This window comes from Anastrepha ludens, chromosome 6, assembly GCF_028408465.1.
Source record: "Anastrepha ludens isolate Willacy chromosome 6, idAnaLude1.1, whole genome shotgun sequence".
Lineage (NCBI taxonomy): Eukaryota > Metazoa > Arthropoda > Insecta > Diptera > Tephritidae > Anastrepha > Anastrepha ludens.
The window spans coordinates 83,660,652-83,669,592 of NC_071502.1; the positions used below are offsets into that span (position 1 = coordinate 83,660,652).

An 8,941-nucleotide genomic window follows, 5' to 3' on the forward strand; every position below is an offset into this window, starting at 1 on the left:
GTTCAGAGGAATGGTTTTATTATATAAAATTGTGCAGTTTAAGCAATAAAGCCTCAAAAGAAGTAATTAAATATTATAATTCGGTAAATCGGAAAAAACAGTTCGGAAAGTCAGATATCTGGTTTATATCGCTAAAAATATGATTTCCAATACTGACTCATCAAATGCATCATTATTGGAGACGAGTCGTGGGCTTATGAGTACGACACGCAATCCAGACAGCTAGTGAGTGCCTGGAGAGTTTCAAAAGAACCAAGTCCAAAAAAACAATGTTATTTTCAGTCAAAAAAGAAAGCGATGTTCGCGGTTTTTATAGATTAGAACGGTATTGTACACCACGAATTTTTGGCAGGTGATGAATCAATTAATAAGAACTATTATTAAGCAATTCGCCAAAAATGAAAGGATTTGTGGGAAACAACTGCAAGAGATTGTAAGCATGGACGATAGAAAATATCACTATTGCAATCGTGATGATGTGCTGTGTCACAATCTGCAACTAAGTAAAATCTACATCCTGGCTAACATGACTCTAAAATTTGTTTTACGCTGATCCCTGCACAAGACTTTATTAAGCTGAATGAAAAGATGGTGCCGCAAAGCCGAAGATAGTGTGAATAATCTTCTAACACAAAAACAAAAAATACAGAGTGTAGAGTATCAATTTTCAAATTAATTTGAGAGTTTTCTGCAATGAGAAGTATGCCTCAGCATACTATCAGCAAAAATCTTAAAACTGGATTTAGCACGAATATACTAATGAAGTAAAACATAGCCGGGACCCACGGAAAAAAGATCCTTAAGAAAAAAACACATTTCTATGCATTTTTTTGTTTGATGAACTTTTTCATAATATCGAGATAAATGTAAGTTTTATGTATTTTCATTAAAGTATTTTATTTCATAATCTCCATATAAAAGGCATTACTAGAGCCGATGAACGAGAAATGCAAAAGAATTCAATTTAATAAAAAACGGTTTTTCCAAACAAGTGTCATCGCAGAAAAATCCTATACATAAAAAGTACATATTTATACTCGTAAAATTAATTTTAATCATATAATAATATAAAATATATTTTATATACATAATTGGCTCTTACCCCCCTTTGGGGTGTTTGGCTGAGCTCATCCTCCTACATATTTGTGGTGTGCATCTTAATGGTTTCCATAAATCGAGAGACCCACAGTTTTACGCAACCTCAGAGCGATAGATGTTTTTTGTTGTATGATATTAGAAATTTTTTCATGGCAGAAATGCACCTGGCGGTTGAACATTTTCTGCCGAGGAGCAACCACCATTAGAAAAAACCTTTTTTTTATCAATGGGTACTTCGTGCCCGAGTTTTCGAATCTGTGCACTTCCGAATGGTAGTCATGCACCAACCATTTTGGCACAGACAGCTGCACATAAACAATGAATCCGAAATTTTACCAGCATTGCTTTTATTTATTTATGTTCCTAAACAGAAAACCTTAAATTTTTTCCTTTACTTGTTTGTTAAACATTTTTTTTTAATTTTATTTTTTTAATTTCTTATATGGTAGTGTAAGTTTGAACTAATTTTTGAATGTTGCACCGATTACTGTACCTGAATTGAGTTTCGTTTAATTTTATTGAAAAACAAATTCTAGTTACACTTTCAATATGAAAAAGAATATTTTAAAACATTGTAATCGAATTGAATAGAAGTTTTTTTTTTATATTTTAAATGGTGTAAAACTGGTTATTTTATAACTCTATTGGACTAGAATTTGTTTGGGTAGTAAGACCTGGTATTTTGATGTTACTTAGCCGGCCATTTTAATTTTCGTAGACTTGTTAAAAATACCACTTGCTAACATAGAAAAAAGATAGAGGTCGATCTGTTTGGGCTGAGAAGTGAACTGGTATTATACAGCTCACAACTAGTATTTTTTCCTACCGGGATATTTTTAGAGAATTTGTTTGCTTTGTTGCCTTTCCTTCATACTAGGCTGCATTTGATGTTTTCTGCCGTTATCCAATTATCGATTTTAAAGTATTGTTGTTAGAGTATTGCGTATAATTACCAGTTAACATTGAAGTAAGTCAAACGATACGCCAACAACTTTCGAAAAATCGAACCAACTAGCTAATGAGATGCCAAGCCAAGAGTTTTAATAAGTTAAATACTTTTTTGTTGTGTGAGAACAATACATAAATGCATCGGCATTATTGACACGCATAGTGTGGCACTACTTTGACTTGAAATTAATACGAAAACACTGTACTTGTACTTGTAGTTAGTTGTTCTTGCTCAGCGATGCTGTTGAAAGTTTCAAATCTGATTATAATTTGAAAACTTTTAATACGATTGCTATATTAACGTGTGAGTGAGTTAAATTAATTCAATCGATTATTTGAGATGAGCTTTTTGGGTGTTTGGCCGAGCATCTCTTCCTATTTGTGGCGTGCGTCTTGATGTTATTTCACAAATGGAGGGACCTACAGTTTCAAGCTGACTTCGAACGGCAGATATTTCTTATGAGGACCTTTTTCATGGCAGAAATACACTCTGCCGTTTTCAGAGGAGTGAACGCTAGTAGAAAAAGCTTTTTATTCATTTTGGTGTTTCACGGAGATTCGAACTTACGTGCTTCGAATAGTAGTCACGCACCAACCCATTCGGCTACGGTGGCGCCTAGTTCTTTAAAGGCAGTAATTTTCTCCAACCTTAAAGGGACCTATGCGGATAATAATTTTCAAGCTGATGCCTTATAAAGCTTTCTGAATTAGACTGCAAGCTTTCTTGAGGTCGGGAATAATTCTATTATCTTTCTTTTTTTATAAAAATGTAGTTCATATTACAAAAAAATCATTTCAAAATAGTAAACTTTATAAAAAATTCAGCAAATTGTCATCAAAACTATTTTTAATCAGAATTTTCTGGGAAGTCTTGTAACCCATTGAAATTTTGCCAGTTTAAAATAATTCAATTTTTTTTTAATTTTTGATATTTTTTTGCGGTGTTATGAAATTCCTTCTGTATAATGAACGCAATGGCAAACTTCCGAGGTCCTCATAAGAAATATCTGCCGTTCGGAGTCGGCTTCAAACTGTAGGTCCCTTCGGTAGTGGAACAACGCACGCCACAAATAGGAAGAGGAGCTCGGTCAAACACCTAAAAAGTGTGTAAGAACCAATTATTTACTTATTTTTTAAAACTGCACACTCAGCATTTTTTTACTAAAAAAAGATTCAAATTTTGATAAACATTTTTGAATTTTTTAAATTTTTTACAAAGCTTGAAACATTGAGTTACATAGCTTTTTTAGTATGGACTACATTTTTATGAAAACATACAAAAAATGTAATAAAAATAAAATTTATGGTCAAAACTTTTCAAAATATCGCACTGCTATTATAGTGAACGCAGGTGTACCTATTTCAAAACCCTATAGTCAGGGTGGGTTAAGTTCATTAAAAAATTATTTAACTTGGCTCAAATGTATCATTGAAATCTTTTAACCATATAAACCAAAATAATTCTTAAAGGAGTAGTTTATGTTTGAAAAGAAGCTCACGCTTGAAGTCAACCGAAAAATAGATACTTCCCGGGAAATATTGTATATTTACTGTTATATTAATGAGTTATCTTGCGTTGATCTGATCTTCTCCATTAGAGGAGTGTTGGTAATTACATATTTATTAAATTCATTAGCACTCGACTTATCTTCATGAATCGAACAAATACATACATATATACGCATACACATACATACATGCATGTACTGATAACAGCAAAAATGTGTATAAAATAGGAGGATACTCCAATTACAGGTAAAAAATATTAAAAAAAAATATAAATATAAATATTAAAAAAACAGGAAAAAGTAACACCTTTGCGATCCTGCCAGGAGTCGAACCTGGAATCTTCTGATCCGTAGTCAGACGCGTTATCCATTGCGCCACAGGACCGTTGTGTGTAATTTACCCCGCCTACCAATACAATTTCGAAACAAAGCACGCTTCGCCACACTTCGACATCACCAACCAGCAGATAGTGAAATAAGCGATGTATTTAATTTATTCATTTTTATTATTTTTATTTTAAAACTATTAATAGTTTCATTTATAAACATTTGTATTCATCGCTATAAGCTAAGTATATCCACACATGTATGCATATGTATGTGTATATACGCATGTATATGGTTAATGTGACTTTTATTGCGGGTTTTATGCTTCCATCGTACCGATGTACAAACAATATGTATACATACTCGTACATGCTTATGTATCATATAATATAGTGAGAGAAATTTAAGAGTGGCTCTTGAATAATCCAGTTGCTGTAGTACCTACTTATGCCTACTTATGCTTATGTATGTATGTAAGTACACGCATTTTGATGTCAATCTAGAAACCGACATTCTCTAGTGTTTATTCGTGTCTGAGATTCTTGCATTTGATCGAAAATGTTCGATAGTGCAAGCATCGATAAAAAATAAAATGTTCGCTATACTCTTCATATAAAAAATATCTCTCTACGATAATATAAAACTAAAAATTTCATGTCTTAGAATTAGTAAAAGCACATATTACTCGTTTGTTGGAAGAACGTCATAACTCAAAGCATCAAAACTTTGGAAAAAACGACTTCAAAATCTTCAATTCACATTGCCCCTATAAGTAAAAGTAAAAATACAATTTCATCCAATGATGTTGCCTGTATAGATGTCACCTCGAATTTTTTACACGGCATAAGACAAAACCTGGTGATCGATTCTCGTTCTGTGCAAACGTGAAGTAAAAAAAAGTTTTAATTTTCGTGTTCACAGCCACTTTTCATAAACAATTGAAAGTATAAGTCAAAAATTTTAAAATTCTAGTTTATCAGCTATTGCATATCAAATCCTAATAAAATAGCATAATCTGAAGAGATTAACAGTATGCCATGAAAATTAACTCGACAAAACGGGTTTATTTTTTGGTTGGTAAACAAAATACGGTTACTGTTTTTTTTGATAGTGGTATAAATCAGTCTGTTCACAAAGTTTGGCAAAATAATTGGTAATTTTGTCATGTCTTCAGATAACGGTTCTGGTATGATCAAGTAATACTTTTAATGTAAAAACGTACTATTTATAGTTAATTTTAGATATTATACAGCGAAAAATTATAAGTAAAGTTTCAAAGAAATGGAACGAATAAGACTAATATCGCCTTTAAATGAATCAGTTCATACTTTAAAAATGAATTCGGAACCCTTAAAAGTGTAAGAAAGCAACTTAAAATCAAGAAAGAGGAAACGAAATCAATGTAATTATGCACGAAACATAAGAAAAATTAAGAGAAACAGTGGAGAGGAATATGAAGCATAAGAGTCTAAGTATGTGAGTGGTAAACTTTTCGAAAATAAAGATTGCCTTTGTTACAAAAAATGTATAAATAGAATCGGATATAAAGACAGGAAAGCTTATTTTGATTCTTTTTGGAAATTAGCAAGTTTCGAAAAACAGAATTTGTTTCTGTATAGTGTGGTTCGAAAACAGCCGATAAAACAAAGACGACCCGGAAATTACGATGGATTTATGAGAAAATGTAGTTTTAAATTTTATCTAAATGTACGGAATTCAAAAGTTTCTGTTTGCAAAACTTTTTTTGGATACTTTCAAAATATCTAACGGAAGATAAAGCCGTGTCTTAAAACACATGGAACGGATGGTCGTGGCAAAATGGCTGGTTCATCTAGAAAAACAAATGAAGAAAAAATTTAAGTGGTACGAGAACATTTTCTGAGCTTTCCAGCATATGAGAGCCATTACACAAGATCACATCACACTTCAGGTCGAAAGTAAATATCTAAGTGCTGACTTAGATATTCGAAAAATGTATGAGCTGTATGTGAAAAAATGTGATGAAAATAATACATCACGTGTGAGAGAGTGCGCTTACAGGAAAATATTCAATACGGAGTTCAACTTAAATTTTCATACTCCTCGTAAAGAGACGTGCCAAAAGTGTGATTCGCTAAAACTAAAAATTGAAGCATTCAGTAATGAAGACGAGAAGTTGCATCTTATGGAAATTTATGATTCACATCTTAACAGTGCCGAACAGGCTAGAAAAAGTTTAACATATGATATACAAAAAGCTAAAGATAACACGAGTGGATATTACGGATTCACATTTGATCTGCTTACGTAACGTACTTTCTTATCCAAAACTTTCTGTTTCGGTAGCTTATTGTAAGCGCAACATATATGGCTCAGAAATAATTCATTTCAAAGAAAAACACCAATGGAGAAGATGTGTCTTGGATAAAAAATACAATGAATCAGATTTCTAAAAAATACCCCACATAAGATGTTTTATAAAACTTCCTTGGATGACGATTCCGAATTCAAAGTATTAGACCTCTAACCTAAAAGTGGAAGACCTAGAATATACAAAAACATTGATTTGCTTCCATTATACGTAACCATTAGACCAATATCATAAAAAAAAACGTAAAGATATGATGGATTTACTACCCTATATCTCACCAATTTTTCACAAACACTTTATTTCCCCAAATACTAATAAATAATTTACTTAGTTAATTACTAATAAAAATGTTTCCTTGATGGTATAAGTCATTTATAATGTCATGCAGTTAATTTTGAGAGTGGTATAAGTCATTTCAACGTTTCAAAACCACATTTCCTTTTAAAAATGGTTATAAATTTTTCAATCATAATAAATACTTGTTTGTTGGCACTACTTTACTGTCGAAAAATCATATTCCATAATATAAAAATATTTGTTAATCCTTTAAAATGCAAAACTCTAAATATCTCGAAGAAAGGAAAATATGACTTATACCACTTTCAAAATCAAGGGCTCAATTATTTTGCGATTCTTGTTTGTGCCATTAAAAAATTGTGTCGTTTCCACTGTAGCGATGAATCTTTTGCAATGATCTTTGTATTAGCCCCCCGACCACCCCTTGGGATATCATATAGAGTTAGTAACAGCGGAGAGGAAGGAGAGGTCATACATCGATCTTAGCTAGACAACACCTATCCACATTGCAATCAGGTAGACCTGGTTAAACCTAACCTCATGCAGTTGCAACCAGTGGTGTCCATTGCCCAGTCGGCGCCCACGGGGAGGAACCAGCTAGGAGGATTTTCGCTGACTCAACACAGCTGTAATATCAACGAAAAAATGCTAGAAGCTCCGTAACTGGATCAATTGAAATTCGATGTGAGCTCAGTTAACTTCCTGTGAAAATATCAACAACTATCAGTTCTTACCCTACTCAAATTTCGAAGATATAATAAAAATTACCCACAACGTTTTCTCTTTTCAACAGGTGATCCAAATATTCCAAACTTTGACGCCTGCGAGGCAATGAGTTGGCGCAGAACATTCAGATGGTTTGATATCCCAGGCTACGCACTAGAGACAGTATAATGATCTGGATCTATAAGTATATGGGTGCTAATAAGGTCCTTCAAATGTTGATTTAAGAAGTTCCTACTGGCAGTCAAGAGAATAATATATCAGTATAGTAAAATATATTGGAAACTGCACCTCTAACTTCTTGAATGTCCATTTTTTGAGCTTTAATTCACGAGTATGACGCTTAGAATATAGCCGAATCTACAAATGAAGTCATTGCTGCTGTCATCAAGTGACAGTGAAATAATAGGCCTCTGAAGTGTCAGTGTTTTTCTTACTAATTTCTTATAAGACGTTTTTCAATAGGTGCGCTTCAACTTTTTTCCGATAGGGAGGGCGAACGACGCAATATTTTTTATTTTTCGCTTGTCATTTGTAAACTTCATTAGTATACATTTCATCATGGAACGCTACACACTTGAGCAACGCGTTAAAGTTATTCAGGCTTATTATGAAAACGGGCGTTCAAATCAAAATGCATATCGCGCACTTCATCTTCAGTGAGGACGCAAATTTTCACCTCAGTGGATTCGTCGATAAGCAGCATTTCGGCATTTGGGCGAAAGATAATCCAAGAGAGATTGCCGAAAAACCAATGTACCCACAAAGAGTGACTGTTTGGTGCGGTTTACATGCCGGCGGCGTAGTTGACCCATATTTTTTCGTTGACGAGAACGATCGCCACGTTACTGTGAATGGAAATCGATACCGCGACATGATAAACGATTATTTTTGGCCGCAATTGAATGGTATGGACTTAGACGACATGTGGTTTTAACAGGACGGGGCCACAAGCCACACAGCACACGCTACAATTGATTTGTTGAAGAGTAAGTTCGATGAGCGCATTATTTCCAGAAATGGACCGGTCGAATGGCCGCCGCGCTCGTGTGATTTGACGCCTCTAGACTATTTTCTTTGGGGTTATGTGAAGTCATTGGTCTACAGTAACAAGCCGGCGACGATTTGTGAGCTCAGAGCCAATATTGAACGCGAAATTGCTGGAATTTCGGCCGATTTATGCAAAAGAGTGGTCGAAAATTGGGTTCAACGATTGGACTTCGTAAAACGTGCACGCGGTGGTCATGCAAAAGAAATCGAATTTCATACTTAAATGTATATGTTCAAACTCGATAATAAAAAGAAATTAGTTAAAAAGTCAAACCGTTTGTGTTTTATTCAAAAAAAAAAGTTGAAGCGCTCTTACTGAAAAACGCTTTATTTATATTATTTTATTAACAAAACCGTTATACTTATAACACTAATATTTACTTAGTATTTGAATAAGCAGACATAAAAAATAATTTCTCCCGCACTTTAGGAATAATTGCTGTGTAGTCCAGTCAAAAGAAGTAAGTAATTTTAGGAGTATGCGAGTTTATGGTTTTATTATGTAAAGCCCGTCACTGTGAACTTAAGTTTGAGTTTTCGGGGTCGGGGGTTGTGTCCCGCGGCCGCCATTGTAGAAATAAAGGTGCAACTGGTTTTTTGCGTTTATCTCGTGAATTCCGAAAGTTACGAACCCTCGGTA

General features: G+C 33.7%; 1 non-coding gene across 1 annotated transcript; it reads right to left on the minus strand.

Annotated features, from left to right (window-relative positions):
• Positions 1-3,866: 3,866 nt before the first annotated feature.
• Trnar-acg (transfer RNA arginine (anticodon ACG)) lies at positions 3,867-3,939 on the minus strand. Its single transcript has one exon. It is a non-coding gene; the product is annotated as a tRNA-Arg (tRNA).
• Between the last annotated feature and the right edge of the window lie 5,002 nt (positions 3,940-8,941).